At 40.6% G+C, this 16,712-nt stretch overlaps 1 protein-coding gene across 3 annotated transcripts in view; it reads left to right on the top strand.

Annotated features, from left to right (window-relative positions):
- Nucleotides 1-16,712, top strand: part of KIAA1671 (KIAA1671 ortholog) — a 120,873-nt gene that overhangs the window by 70,600 nt on the left and 33,561 nt on the right. The gene's annotated exons all lie outside the window — the stretch shown is intronic.

The following is a 16,712-nucleotide window of genomic DNA, read 5'->3' as shown; positions in this document are numbered from 1 at the left end:
CCGATATGGAAGCCTTTAACCTTTGTCATCAGTGAGGTCAGCAAGAATATGCACAGTTCTGGAATTATTTATCTGTTGCTGCAGTGTTGGGGGTGTGGTGGAGAGTGTGAGTGTGTGTGCACGCGCGTCTGTGTGCAGAGTGGGAGGGGAGCTTGCATACATGTGGTATGTTGCCCTAGATCGGCCACTATTTTTCAAATTAAATTTTAACACTCGATTGGTGGATTTTCTTGCCAGATCTCTAGGAAACAATTGTAACGGTGGTGTTAAATTATGATAAATTCCTTGTGCACAGTACTAGCCCCTCAAATAGTGAGTATATTTAAGTCATAGAATTTCTGATTCTTTGAGGGTTTGACCTTCAGCCTGCTGCATATATCTTTAGTGTGTATGTACAAAATTATCTGGATTTTGATGTCTAATATTGATTGTAAGGCCCCTCTCTTTTACACAGCTATAGTCTTGTCATTTCAACTAATAGTTCTGCTACTGATCCAAAACTACAATTACATTTCAGTACTAAATAACGCACTGGCTCATTCTGTATCCCCCTCTTCTCCTCCTACAAACTCCAGAGGTAAATTAACAAAGAGATTCAAGCCTTAATGGACCACCATGGAAAATTCATGGGTGTTTGTGTACATTGGGTGGCCAGCAAAAGTGTGTGCTAGAATGTTTAAAAACTGGACTTTTCAAGAGATGGTAAAGGGAAATGAACTTTGCTCCCATTGAACACCTGTGTTACTATTCTGTGATTCTCAGGGATCCTGCAGTACCTACTTTTCTATGGCTAATGAAGCTTCTTCCTGATCACATACTGAGCAAGACAGATTCAAGTATGTACTCAACTGGTGCAAGATTGTGGTGGAGTTTGCCTTTGGAAAAATGAAAATAAGGTGACCATTCAGTGACTAATGTGACAAGTATCATATCTGCTGCATTTTGCATAAGAAAGTAAAGAGGAAGCTTTTGCTTTCAGTGAACAGTGGCATGTGAGAGCTATGCACAACCAACCAACCAAACACTGCTTGGCATCAGACACATAAATGAAAAGGATTTGTTGAGGAAAAGGCAACACAGCTTTTGTAAAGGGAAATCATGCCTCACCAATCTATTAAAGTTCAGTAACTGGTTAAAAGATCGGAAACAAAAGGTAGGAATAAATGATTAGTTTTCAGAATGGAGAGAGGTAAATAGTGGTGTCCCCCAGGAGTCTGTAGTGGGACCAGTACTGGTCAATATATTCCTAAATGATCTGGAAAAAGTGGTAAACAGTGAGGTGGCAAAATTTGCAGACGATACAAAACTACTCAAGATTGTTAAGTCCAAAGCAGACTGTGAAGAGTTACAAAGAGTTCTCTCAAAACTGGGTGGCAGGGCAACAAAATGGCAGATGAAATTCAATGTTGATAAATGCAAAGTAATGCACATGGAAAACATGATCCCCACAATAGTTCTCTGAAAACATCCACTCAATGTGCAGCAGCAGTCAAAAAAGCAAACAGAATGTGGGGAACCATTAAGAAAGGAATAGATAATAAAACAGGAAATATCATAATGCCTCTATATAAATCTATGGTACATCCACATCTTGAATACTGCGTGCAGATATATTGGAATTGGAAAAGGTACAGAAAAGGGCAACAAAAATGATTGGAGTATGGAACAGCTTCCATACGAGGAAAGATTAATAAGACTGGGACTTTTCAGCTTGGAAAGAAACGACTGAGGGGGGATATGATAGAGGTCTATAAAATCATGACTGGTGCGGAGAAAGTAAATAAGGAAGTGTTATTTACTCCTTCTCATAACACAAGTACTAGGGATCATCCAATGAAATTAAGAGGCAGCAGGTTTAAAACAAACCAACAAAAAATAAAGCACTTCTTCACACAATGCAAAGTCAACCTGTGAAACTCTTTGCCAGAGGATGTTGTGAAGGCAAAGATTATAACAAGATTAAAAAAGAGCTGGATAAATTCATGGAGGACAGGTCCATTAATGGCTATTAGCCAGGATGGACAGGGATGGTGTTATTAGCCTCTGTTTGCCAGAAGTTAGGAGTGGGCGACAGGGGCTGGATCACTTGATGATTCCCTGTTCTGTTCATTCCCTCTGGGGCACCTGGCACTGGCCACTGTTGGAAGACAGGCTACTGGGCTAGATGGACCATTGGTCTGACCCAGTCTGTCCAGTCTTATGTTATATTTTTAAGTGGTGTGCTGCATAAATTAGGGATGTTCTACATACACATTTTAAACTGTTGGTGGGGTACTGAATCTGAGGCAGTGAAGGGAATGTTATTGTGATTTTCAGTTTGTCATTTAATGTTGTTAAGGTGGGCTTTTTATATATTAAAATATTATTTATTAATTATACAGTTCTCTTTGTATGGTGATTAAGTTTATGGGGGACTGAATTATTGTGGTATTAGGCTTTTCAGAAGATGCATTTGTACTCTGGATAGTTTTACTGTGCACTAATGCTCGTGGAGAGGGAGTTTATGGTGGATAGTATCACTGATGTGCGGAATATAATGTCTTTGTTTTCAAGAATAAATGTTACACATACAAAGATAGCAGCAGAGGTGGTCATGGTTTGTTTTCCCATTCTATCTGCCCTTTGAGGCGTGTATATAAATTTTTGTGTGATGCCAGAAAGTAGAACTTTGACTGAGGAAAACTATAGACATAAATAACACTGGTAAAATGATTGTATGCAGTGTTGTTGTAGTTGTGTTGGTCCCAGGATATTAGAGAGATGAGGTGACTGAGGACCAAATTCTGTTGGTGAGAGAGAAAAGCTTCCAAGCTCTCACAGAGCTCTTCAGGTCACTGGTAAAATGATTCCTAAATATCCTTTGAGGTACAATAAATATACACTGTTGTATCTAGTTTGGTATTTGGGCCAGGATTTCTGTTCTAGGATTAATTTTTCTTCCAGATCTGAACCTCAGTTGCACTATTGCAATTGTGTGTTGAAGAGACAGTCAACTCTCCATTTTCACTGTAACTTTTCAGATGAACAGAGAATGTATAAACAAATCCTTGTGGCACTGTAGAGACTAGCACATTTATTTGGGCATAAGCTTTTGTGGGCTAAAACCCATTTCATCAGATGCATGGAATGAAAATACAGTAAGCAGAATATATATTATAGCACACTCCATGCATCTGATGAAGTGGGTTTTAGCTCACGAAAGCTTATGCCCAAATAAATGTGCTAGTCTCTAAGGTGTCACAAGGACTCCTTGTTGGTTTTGCTGATACAAACACGTGTACCACTCTGAAAAGAATGTATATGCATCCTGCATTATAAAATGGGTTTCTTTTGGTTTATGCTATGTGCTAATGGCCTGATTTAAGGGTGGAGAATCCACTCTAATGAAACGGTCACTAAATAGTAGATTTACTTCTCCATCTAGATTCCTGGGTTCTTAAGCAGTACTTTAATATATTACAGGGTACTTTCCCACTTTCTCCATCTCTTTGATGTTTTGCAGGCCTGTAAATCAAAGGGGTCAAGTGTGCAGTTGGTGGCACTTCTTTTGGTTTGTAAATAACACTCCTCATGCTGCCTGCACTAAACCAGGATTTTCCAGCCATTTACAGTAGCACCAGCAGCGTTATGTACTGCGTGTGGTTTTTGGCCAGAGTATGCAACAGCTGGCTCCTGATTTCTGGGTACATTCAGAAGGCTTTCCAAGAACTCATTAAGATTTCATTCTATAATTCCAGTAATAAGAAGGCAAACTGAGTTGCTCCTTTCTGGACTGATGACAAAGAGCCCATTCTGTGTATATATTTAATTGCTCCCACTAATTTTATGCCAACAGATTTTTGTTTTTAATTTTTACTGGTATTGCATCCTGTGAATGTCATGTTGGCTGTTTGTTGTGTGTCGGTCCCTTCTGCAGTCAGATATTTTTGCCACTAACTGTGCAGATTCTGACTCATGAGATCCGTCTCAATCAATATTTCATTTATGCCATGTCCTTATTCTACATCACAGCAACAAGGTGTTTGATATTCTGTGCTTGTTTATAATGCTGTCTTTTTCCTTCAGATAGTGTCTGCTTTAGTGGCTATAGAAGCGAACTTCTTTGTGTTCCAGATTGGCAAGAGATACAGTCTGTATATCATTTTCAGGGACTGGAAATTACAATGATGATGAATCCTGGGCTAGTGCCAAAACCAGCATTTCTAGATGGAAGTAATAAGAGACCCAATGTTATTATGAGGTCTGATATTTTGAGAAACATCCAAATTAGAAACAAATGCAAGTCTTCTTTTTACCATCTTGTTTTATTTCACTTGAATTTTGAAATGATTTTTATGATTCCTGTCATGAAAATATGTGGAGCTATAAACCAACGCTTGAAGAATTCCGTAATCTAAAAGCCATATAAAGCATTATGTCCAACTCCACTGGTTAGATGGAGACTGTTAAAATCATATGGAGGGAAAAAAACTATTACTAGGGTGTTTTATTGGGGAGACTTTTCTTGTCCAATAAATGTTTACAAGCACTGATTTTGGACTGTCAGTCAGAAAATCCTTAATCCCTGTTTTCTCTTATGCATGAAAGAGAGGTTAACCGCAATAGAAGAGTCTTTCTTTTACATTTCAATTTTCTCTCCATCACGAGCACTCTGCCTGTGTAGGGATGACTGCACCTGAGGTCTCTCTGCATGTGTTATCTGCAACCCTTTTGTTTTCCTTTCTGGATTCTTTAGTACAAGGATGTATAGGATGTGAACCTTAGCTTTGTTGCTTCAGTTCATCGGGTTGATAAATCCTAACATACTCTTCAGCAAGGAGCTTTCTGATGGCAGTTTCTAATGTCAGTAGATACACTAAAAGAACAGGAGTACTTGTGGCACCTTAGACTAACAAATCCATTTCAGCATAAGCTTTCGTGGGCTACAGCCTACTGTAGCTGCAAAAGTTGTAAGCAGTTGGGGTGAGGTGTCTGTGAGTCACAGGAAACCTTTTTGGTCAGTGGTGTTTATATACAAAAAGAAATATAATGGTTATTTCTCTCATTTGGAGCAAGCATTTGTATTGTATCCCATATTGAGAAGAGATTTACATGCCTTTTGGCAGCGGATAAGAAAGTGAGAGATACTTTCAGTTAGGCGTATTGGGACTGGAGGATGAAAAATGGACTTATTGCCTGTATTAGTCTGTAACTGCTACAAATGTGCAGTATTTACGTACTCTATAGACTCTTCCTTTCTTTCTCCCCATGCATGATGTAAGGCAGCTTGCTTGTGAGTGGGAGAGTTTTTCCAGCATGCCGCCTTCTTGCATTGTGGGTATTGCCTAAACATTGCTTATTGCAATAGTTAGGGGTCATTCGGTTTATTGATATGTTTTATATGGTTCTTTCTCCAAAAAAGATTATTGATGCAGAAAGTTACAATGCTGAAATATGTATGTTTGGTATATTGGAGTACTGTGTGATTTGATGCCTTAAGATGTCAGAGGTGAAAGTTTGCATTTTAGCACAGTTAATAATTCGTAACCAAATAATTTTCTCTGTTTCTTTAAAATGTTCAGTGACTGACCTGAGGTTCTTTCTGTAGCTCATATTCTTGGTCTACAGTAATAAGTAATTCCAAGGAAAGTGTTAAAGTCAAGAAAAATACATAATTAAGTATATAGTCTATTCATTTTATATAGTATTCATGCCTGAGGGCCTCTGACCAATTAATTGAAATGTATGCATCTGTAGTTTAAAGAGGATTAATATGATGTCTGGCTAGTATTAGAATAATTGTTATTAAAGTCAGCAGATGCCAGCAGATGCTATACTGAGTAGAGGTTGAGAGAACATAGTGTTTAACTTAACTCCACACTAGTGGTATCTGAGAATAATGGCATTTTCTCCTAAATTTATAATGAAGAGAGATCTTTGATAGCTATTGGCAAATATTGAATTTTTAATAGCTTCTTGTATGTATCATTTATTGTCTATAAACAAAACTCGGGGAAGTCAGAAAAGCAAACAAACAAATGTTGAGATTCTGAGAGGTACCTAAGGACTCAGATGTCCAACTCTGATTGGAGGCCTAACTACCTCAGTCTCCCTTGGCAAATCTGAGACAAAGTTGGATCTTTTGAGGGAGATGGATGAGAGTGATAAAGATTATGTGCACAGTGAAATAGTCACCTAGTAAATTACTTTCTCTCAGTATTCTGGTACTTCGTGCTTCCAGACCTGCTTAGAATCTGCATGTGCCAAAGGCTCATAAAAATGAATTATAATTACACTGAGCTTTATCAAACATCAAAAAAATGAAGTTTATTGTTTTTTTGTTTATCCGTGTTAGTTTTCAGAGCATTATAATATTCTGTGTACTGTCTTCTATATATGAACTCTGGTTGTTTTTTTTAGGGAAATGTCTTTATTTGTAATCTTTTCTGTCAGGAATGTATTGCGCTGTAATTGACACATGGTTTCAGTGGGGATAACTCACGAGTCAGCGTTCACCAGATAAGGGCTTCGCAGTCTGGACCTAAACCTGTGTATAATGTTTAACTTTTTGTTCTGAGATGTTAAAGTCAATTTGAATTCCTACCTTTTCCCTACAGATAAGGTGTAGAACTGTTTCAGGATTTAGCTGCTGTAGGACCCTTTACTATTACAGTAGCTAGAATACAGTAACTCCTTGCTGTAGTTATGTTCCTGAAAAATGCTACTTAAATCAAAACATTGTTACGCAAGTCCAATTTCCCCATAAGAATGAATGTAAATGGGGGAGGTTAGGTTCCAGAGAAATTCTTTTCGCCAGACAAAAGACATTATATACATATCCAGTATGTTTTAAATGATTTTAAACAAACTATTTATACTGTACTCATGAATGATGATTGTGAAGCTTGGTTGGGGGAGAGCATAGTGGGGTTGGGGCACGGGGGCTTGCTCTACTCCACCCGCTCAGCACTCTTGCTGGGGAGCGGAGTCAGGGGCTTGCCCGCATCCCGGCTGGAATGCCGGCTGGGCAGAATGGGATAAGCCCCCACGCCCCGACCCTGCTCTCCAGCTGGAATGCCAGGTGGGCGGAACAGGGCAAACTCCCACTCCCTGACCCCGCTCCTTGGCTAGAACACCAGGTGGGCGAAGCAGGGCAAGGCCCCGACCCCACTCCCTGGCAGGCTCATCGGACGGGCAGGTGGAGCGGGGTGAGCCAAACAACCTTATAACAGAATGTTGCATGAATACTGTGTACAGATGTGGTCTCATCTCAAAAAAGATATACTGGCATTAGAAAAGGTTCAGAGAAGGGCAACAGAAATGATTAAGGGTTTGGAACAGATCCCATGTAAGGAGAGATTAAAGAGGTTAGGACTTTACAGTTTGGAAAAGAAGAGGCTAAGGGGGGATATGATAGAGGTATATAAAATCATGAGTGGTGTGGGGAAAGTGAATAAGGAAAAGTTATTTACTTGTTCCCATAATATAAGAACTAGAGGCCACCAAATTAAATTATTGGACAGCAGGTTTAAAACAAATAAAAGGAAGTTCTTCACACAGCACACAGTCAACCTGTGGAACTCCTTGCCTGAGGAGGTTGAGTCTAGGACTATAACAGGGTTTTAAAAGAGAGCTAGATGGAGCTTAAGTCCATTAATGGCTGTTAGCCAGGATCCATAAGAAATAGTGTCCCTAGCCTCCGTTTGTCAACGGGTGGAGACAGATGGCAGGAGAGAGATCACTTGATCATTACCTGTTAGGTTCATTCCCTGGCATTGGCCACTGTCGGCAGACAGGATACTGGGCTGGATGGACCTCTGGTCTGACCCAGTCTGGCCGTTCTTATGACTTTAAACGAGTATGTTCTGTAATAGATCTGCAACCTAATAATGAAACAATGTTAACCGAGACGACTTTAAGTGAGGAGTTACTGTATTAGAAATCCACTGCCATTTCACTTATTTATACTACCAAATTCTCAGAGCTTAGATGGATGTTATAAAAAAAAAAAAAAAAAGTTCAAAAGAACCGTTAAAATTGTTCTCCGTGTAATCTAAGTTAAAACCAAGCATTATCTTACATGCGAAGCACATCTTCTATGTTATCATGAGAAAGTCTAAAAACTGCAGGAACATCAAAGAGCAGATAAAATTTTAAGCCAAACTGGTGAATGTGTGTTTGTCAGTCAGTGTTCGAATTAGAAAACTGCTAAGAATTACCGAACTTTCAGAAGGGCAACAAATTCAGTCAATAGACCTCATCATGTGTTGCCATTTAAATATTTGGTTGTTTTTAACTGTTCTGAACAAATATCTTCTGCTTCCAATAACTTTTCTCAGAAGTGCTGCTTTAATATTAGATATACTTACTTGCCATTCTCTTTCTCCTTTGCACTTTTCCATTTTGTTTCCTGAGCTTCTCAGCATATGCCATTCTGTTAAGGGTACATAGGACCCTAGAAGAAGCTTGAAACTTGAGGGCAGTAAGGGAAGAAAAACCACATGCAATATAGTGCACCAAAATATATAGAGAATTGCTGCTGAGGGCATTCTACACCAAAAAAAATTAAAAATTCTGAGCACAGTATTCTAAAATTCTGCAAAATCCAGCAAGTTTCATTTGTCAATAAATAAACGCAGAGGCTCCTGCATGGCAGTGGGGAGCACAGGCCACTGGCTGCATGAAGGTGGGAGATCAGCACCCTTCAGCACCCCCACCCCTGGGAAATGGACTCAGTGGTGAGGCTGCACTTGACCCTAACACAGCACAAAGCCTGGACCTGGCTCAGAAACACCCTGGGGCCCTGTCCCTCTGCCGCAGGTGTAGGACAAGCAGGCTCAACCAGGCAGGATCCAAGTATGAAGGGGCTCAGTGTGGGGGGGATCCAGGTGTGAGTTATTGGGGGTTCTGTGTGGGACAGTCTGGGTGTAGGCAGTGCAAAGGGGGGGGTCTAGGTGTTGGGGGGTTCTGGATACACGGAGGCTTGTTGGGCTGTGGGGTCCAGGTGCAGGGGCAATAGGACTCTGCAGAGGCTTCCAGGTGAAGGTGATTGAGGCTCAGTGGAGGAGTCTGGGTATGGGGCTCTCAGTGGGAGAATATGGGTGTTGGGGGAATGGGGCTTCATGGGACGGGGGTCTGGCTGAAATTAGTTGGGAGTCAGTGGTGTGAGGGTCTGGATGTGGAGGCTCAGGTTGGTGGAGAGGATGGGACTTGTCAGGGTGGGCGTTTGAGAAGAACATTCCATATTACTATATTTGAAAAATGAATGCATTCTTCATGACTGTATACTTACCCACAGTGTGAGCTGTAACAACTCATGACCGTAATCTACTTCATACAATAAGGAAAGTAATTGCTATCGTAATGTTATTGGATAGGCTGTGGAGACATTTCAACAAAGCAGAGCAGGAAGCTGTTCAGTTTCATACTACATATGTGCTGAGCTGTGTGTGTTTACTGTAGACTAAAATTAGACTTTTGACTCAGTATCTAGGGATGGTGCATTGAAATACTTGAAAATTTAGAGCAACTGTACAACTTTTTTCAACTTCTATCATGAGGTAATTCATATTACTTTGTTCAGCATTATCGCAGACCACTTCACAGGTCGCAGTGTATGGAATTGAGACTCTGATACATGTGAGCTTGAAGTCCTAAGGATCTGGGCTATGCAAGTCTTGCTGCTGTTCTTAGGTCTTGCGATGATGTTGATATTAATGTAAACAGAAACGGCTGACTGAAGTAAAGCTCTGAAGCTGACTCAGCAATGACCCCTCAAAGGTTAGATTAGAGTGACAGACAGTTTGTTGTGACTAGGAATAGAAAAAGGCAAACTATTTGCATGTGGAAGGCTAGGAAGAGATTGATGGCCTTGGTGGAAAGTGTCTGACAAAGTATGGAAACCTTGTTTGGTAGGAGTTATGGGATGTTAGAATGTGGTGTGACACTAGTTTGTAGATGCTGCAGCTTTATGGCGAGAGAGCTGGTTTTTGACATGTATGAGTGATTTGGCGGTGTTCTGTGCAAGGGCAGCACCTGTAAGGAAAACAACTTTAATATGGAAGTAGAGAGAGCGGTTATTGTGCAGCCTCATTTTGTAGAGAGAAAACAATCCTATGTAATATGTACGTGGGGGATTATCCTCAGCAGAGTCAAAATTAGACCAGTATAGAACCAAACCCACGCTCCCTCCACAAAATGGAAAATATCTGACCGCAAATGAATACTTGGGTGACGAAACAGAAGATTAGAAAACTGGAAGTATGACAGTGGCATTTATGTGAAGAAATCTGAAAGCTGTGGAGTGGAGATTCCTAAACTGAAGTCCATGGAGCGCTTGCTGATAGTCTTTAGAGAGCCATCTGGTCACATGCTGCTCTCCCCTTCTTATTTCTGGCTGCTAAATTGTGTTAAGATAGATAAAAGTATGTAGGTTTCAGAGTAGCAGCCGTGTTAGTCTGTATCAGCAAAAAGAACAGGAGTACTTGTGGCACCTTAGAGACTAATAAATTTATTTGAGCATAAGCTTTCAGCCCACTTCATCAGATGCATAGAAAGGAACATACAGTAAGAAGATATTTATACATACAGAGAACATGAAAAGGTGGAAGTACCCATATCAACTGTAAGAGGCTAATTAATTAAGAGAAGCTATTATCAGCAGGGGAGAAAAACTTTTGCAGTGATAATCAAGATGGCCCATAAAAGTATGTAGTAATCTTTTGTAGCAGGAGAATTAAGCAATTTCAGTCAGTAGGATCATGAGTGGGAGGGAAAGTGTCCATAATGCAATGTAAGGCGAGATTCACATTCTGGAAAAAGTATGGGAAACCCTGTCCTAATGTCAGGTGAATCGTTATCTCAAGAGTTTAATAATGGGTTGGAACTAAGAACTGGGGACAGTGCTGACCTGTCCTGAACTAGCTGCAATCAAGCTTTTGGTTAGAATTGTTAACAGTTGTGTTTTTAAAATAAAGAAGACATATACCGTATAAATAAGATACATTCCTCTGGGTCTCCCACTTTGCCTAATCTCATCTGTGTCTGGTTCTTTGATCTAAATTCCCAAGGGAGAGACTTTCTTTATTTGGCTTGTACAGTACCAAGCACATTGTCAGTGCCAAGCAAATAATAAATAACTTGCTCTCTTCTGTTTACTGCAGCTACTCTCCATTTCCCTGTCCGCTATGTTTTTAGCAATTTGTATATTCCACGGAAGGAGAAAGACAGCTAAATGGAGCATGAGGTAGTACGCTTCCCACTCAGCTACTCACTTTTGCTTAGCTTGTGCATTGTTTTCCCCATACTGTATGTTATGACCTGACTCCATACCCCACTCTTCTTTGGGACATGGGACTCAGTTACCCTACATGCTGAAATCAGTGTCTGAGACTCCTCATCCCCACCAGTCACTTATACATGTGCCACTAGAGCACCACCTAGACTGCGGGCACTCCAGGCTTCTGCTTTAACCCCTGTAAGGACAATGTAGCAGGACCACAAGCAACGCAGGCTTAACAAAGGATTTTTGTTAACTTTACTCTTAAAGCATTGAGAGTTACAGAGCTATGAAAACAAAAGTATTGATGTACCCGCCCCTTGCACACTTGGATGATGACTGCCCCTCTGCAGATTTTTAACACCAAACTGGTGTCCATGGAAGGATAGCAATCTGGAGTTGCGAACCTCCAGAAAGTGTCACCCATCTCTCAGTTGTCCAGGCAGCTCCCATTTGTGTCTGCACAGCAAAACCAGGGTGAGCTTGGCACACAACTCCAGGAATGTGGCTTTCCAAATCTGAATGTTCTGTAGTCACTGCTGGTGATCCCTGGTTTGCATCATGATCTGGTCCCACCATTTGCTGCTTTTTTCATCAATCCAGAGTCATCACTCAACTGTGCGCAGCTAGTCAGTAAATACATGAAGAAGCTGATCAGTTTCATTCACTGTCTGTATCATCCACCCAACCTTTGTATTCACAGTGCATGACTAGCCACTGTGGTGGTAATTGTGGCTCCGCAAATACACAAGAATCAGATGTCCTGTCGTCAAAATAGACGAGAGCTCCAATGATCTGTGTGGCATCCATGTCTTTTGTGGTCAGATGGCAGAGAGAGTAAAACTAGTGCAAAAAGAGTAGATTATGGGATGGAGCAGAGAGAACTGTGACAGTTTGGGGTCAAAGTCCCACAATCCCTTACGAGAGTGGTTGTATCCCATGGTATACTGCAAAAATTTCCCACAAGGTTGTGTGTCAGCTGATGGTGCTGGTGTATGCTGGGATGCTTATCCCTGCAACACTTGTGTTGGTACAGCCTGATTCTGTGAGGACATACAGTACTGGCAAAGGCAGCCAAATGTGAACACATTCTGCCAAAGTAATACACCAGCTGAACTTTTGCTGGTAACATTTTCCAGTATAGACAAGTCCTAAGCGGCAGAAAATCATGCAGGTCTCCTCCTCAAGGATTATATATTGAAGGAAATGGCATGGAACTGAACGCTACCCTAGAAAGAAAATATGACTGATTCTTGGTCATTTGGGATAATGAATACAAGAAGGAACCAGCATGTCTGTACATGATACATAATTTCTAGTTTCAATGGATGACTCAGTGCCTCTGGGAAACAGAAGGCACTAGAGTGCTTTACTTTGGAGTAGGATGTTATAGCTGCGACTTTACATCTGTCTGCTGCAAATTCAAATATGACCCATTTCTTCCCCCCCCCCGTCCCCACAAAAGAGGATTGATTCCTTCATATTTGTCACTTATATCTATTAGTAATACAACTGCTAGCTTCACTAGACAGTTATTTGAAAATGAGAGGTGAGAGAGACAATGGAGAAAGGCAGGGATATTCAGTTAGTTCTATTACAACCCTTCTAATACACCCCATTGTAGCTACACTTTAATCTGGTTTGCTTTTTATCAAATACCTTCTAATAGCTGGCGTTATGCAACACTACTGCTTCTGGGAAAGTGTTCTGCCCTTAATTCTGCTGGAGGAATTCGCAGCTGCCTGGATTACATCCCCATTGTGTCACTCAGGGACAAGACTGGAACTGAGAATCTAGCCCAGTGTATGTGTTAAATGTACAGTTTCCTGAATAATGAGGAGTTGTGACCGCCATAAAACTGAGCAAATGGTAAATCAGTGTTGTGACTTCAGCTGAAAAATAACCGGGATATCTGGTAATTTTATACCTATGTTTATAGGAACTCAGAGAAGTGCTTACTGAAAATGAATGTAAGACTTTTTTTACACTTCTTCTGCTTTCCATAAAACACCATTCAGAGTGCCTCACAAGACTAACTTGAAGGTGGGTACCTGTAGCAAGCCAATCAAATGTTAAAAGAACCCTTTGCTGTCATTTAGTACATTTACTATCCAGAATAACATTCAGTTTATATCATATAGCTATATAGTCTTGGGCAAGTTAGTTCACCTCCCTGTGCCTCGTTTTTCCACATCCAAAAATGGGGATAATTATACTTTTTTTTATAAAGCGCTTTGAGAACTATGGATGAAGGTTTTAGAAGAGATGATGTTTGTTTATTATTTATTACAAGCACAAACTGTTAAAATACATTATTAAGGATGCAAAGTCAAGCGCTCAGAAGTTAGGAAATGCCAGAGTTAAGGTTGCCCATGCAACCATAATTGTGCCCTCTTGTATGCATGCATTGTGTGCTATGATACAGTCTTTAATTGCATGATCACATACTATTTTTCCTGCCTTACTCAGTGTACTGGATGGATGATGCTTGCTTAATGAGCAGCTAGTCAATATTCTGGTTGTTCAATGTGTGACCCTAGGTCTTAGTTATTGCACACTATTCAAACCCTGCTCGGAACACAGAATTATTAATTTCCTTATGGGCTTTACTGTGGGGCTCAGCACTAGAGTATCTGAATACTTCCCCAACGCTAATGAATTTATTTTCACAACATTCCTGAGACAGACACACACAGCATGAAAAACTGCAGCCTGAAGGGTTAAAGTTTGGCAAAGTTATTAGCAACTGAAAATAGAGCCATATAAAGGGAATTTTCAGGCAACCTTAATGATCAGTGGGGCCGCCAGCCCTGTCTGTTGTTATATTGCATTCATTATATAGCACAGCTTCCAAGGACGTCCATGAGAATCTTCTGTCACGCCAAGGACACAAATCAATTTCTGTGCACGGCTCTGAGTGTATGGCTCACACGCAAGTGTATGTTGGGATATGTTGATTTTTACAGTTTTTATTACAGCCATTGGCTAGTTCTAGATTTATTCCTGTAGTGCAAACATGAGGCGTGGGGACAATATTCTTTTAATGTGAGAGATCCAAAGGCTCACAGTTGGACTTGCATTTCTACTGCTGCTTTTCTCTTCATGGTGAGTGTGTTCTTGACTGTTCTGCAAGCAGTTATAAAACTCCTTTCCCCTCTTGTCTAATTACGCATCTGTAGTACATTTTAAAATTTTCTGTGGAGACAGTTGTGTCTACACTACAACTCCTATAGAAGTGAACCAATGTACCATTCACCTTCATAAAAGTTTTGTCCTATAAAACTATTTTTCCTGCCTTTGTCAGTGTACTGTACTATTTTTATATTGGTATTTGCTGAGCATGCTCAAAAAAGTAATGACCGTGCTTACTGGTTTTTGTTCAGCAACTAATTATTCAAGTGACAGAATTCAATTGTCTGGAGATTGATAATGGCAGGGAGAGCCTTTCGCTTCTACTTGCTGGTTCAAATCCTACACAGACTTTTGGTAACTGGCAATCATAACTATCATTTGGCTTTTGGTTGGCCCATATAAAATGAGTTAAGTGGTCTTAGTCCAGCTCATACAGGTTAAGTGTCCACAACACAACTGCCACCCCCCCCAACACTCAATGTTAGGTGCTGATTGGCAACTTTGGCGGTCCCTTGAGAGAGGTCAAGTACTAAATAGTCATGGAGACTGAATTATCCTTCTACTCCTAGGGATGGCCCCTCCACATCAGCTGGTGTCATCTCAGTAAAGCTATGGCAAGAAACTGTTTCTGCTGCTCTCTGTGCTCACAGTTGTGTGGGTAGACAGAGCTTGGGGCTCCAGAGCTGTCACTCTGACACCTTTCACTGACTTGGTGGATGCTGCTGAATAATTTCTTACCCTAAGGAGCATCCATATCACTTTCCTCCTCAGGCACCTGCTCCCCTCCCTCACTTGAACAAGACAAAACACTCATCTATGCTTTAGGGCACTTTCTGCACTGATGGAGGGAGGAACAAGATGAGTCTCTTGTTTCTAATTTCTGTGATCAAATGTTGTAGGAACAATAAATGACACACATGACTAACAAACAGTATTTTCACTACTTTTATGGCTTCAAATTGAAAATTAACCACATGTGACATTCTCTTCCAAAGCACTTGGAGATTAGACATAATGTCACAATGCAGATGTAAAATGTCAGTGTGTAATGACTTCCGACACTGTGAGTTGGTGCAGAAATGAGAAGAAGAAAAAGTGGCTGAAATGACTTGTTGAGGATCACTTGGAAATGTCATTTCACATCAGACTCTATTGCTGTGTTTCACACAGTTACAAATGACTCTTGAAAAGAAAATGGCCATTTGTTTTTAATGACATATGGAACTAGAGTATAAAGACTAAAGAAAACTCACTGCTGTGTGATACTGTGTACTGTTCATTTTCTCTCCCTCAGAGGATTGTTAGCTTTAAATATTCTTGTGGATTTATAACAAAAAAGTTGAAAGCTAATAAAATAGCAACCCAATGTTTCAAAGGAATACTGGCAAGTAAATGAGACTCCAAATCCAATCTATTAAAATAGCTATGATCATATGGAGGAAGGGCTATGGATTCTGAATATATTCCAAAAAATGTAGTGTGTAAAAACAATAGGTTCTTGTGTAGACCTGCACAACAAGCTTTCTGCTTCCGCCTTTGACTTTGTGCAGCACTTAATTCACAAACATCAGTTTCTAAGCTATGCACATTCCTACTGACCCAGTCACGATGCAACTGCACAAACAAGGAGGTGGATCAAATGGAGCTCCATTAAATGATTCTGCAGCATTATAAACAAAAGTGAGGAAGGAGGGAGCAAAAGAGCAATGGTTTTTGCTAAACAGGTGCAATTGTCAGGCAAGATAATTTTATTTCGAGGAGCTTCCATAATACTTCCATACTGCCAAAATACTCCTATAGAAGAAGCTAGAAGTGAGGACAAAGTACAGAACTTCTGTTATTCCCTCAGTAAAGTTGTGTGTGTTTACATGATGCCCTCCAAAAATTACTTGCTAACTATTGTTAAATAGAAGAGGCATTAACTGTAGCCATCTATCTTTGAGTTAATGAAACAAAACAATCATTTCCTGCTTCAGGCCCTAATGATTTATTTGCCCATGAAAATAAAGCATCTTTTTCATAAAGACCTTACTAGCCTTTGGGTGCTGTGACAAAGTTCCTCCTCTACCTTGGTGGGTCCTGCGCTTATTGGCAGATTTGCTCATCTCAGTGGTCTTCCCCACAGTCTGGGTCAACTCCTCCTGTGTCTGATCAGGAGTTGGGAGGTTTGGGGGGAACCCGGAGCCGCCATCTACTCCGGGTTCCAGCCCAGGGCCCTGTGGATTGCAGCTGTCTATAGTGCCTCCTGTAACAGCTGCATGACAGCTACAACTCCCTGGGCTACTTCCCCATGGCCTCCTCCAAACACCTTCTTTATCCTCAC

This window comes from Chelonoidis abingdonii, chromosome 22 (genome assembly GCF_003597395.2).
Source record: "Chelonoidis abingdonii isolate Lonesome George chromosome 22, CheloAbing_2.0, whole genome shotgun sequence".
Classification (NCBI taxonomy): domain Eukaryota; kingdom Metazoa; phylum Chordata; order Testudines; family Testudinidae; genus Chelonoidis; species Chelonoidis abingdonii.
Note: the sequence above shows the minus strand (reverse complement) of the source record. Positions and strands in the feature narration are given on the sequence as shown.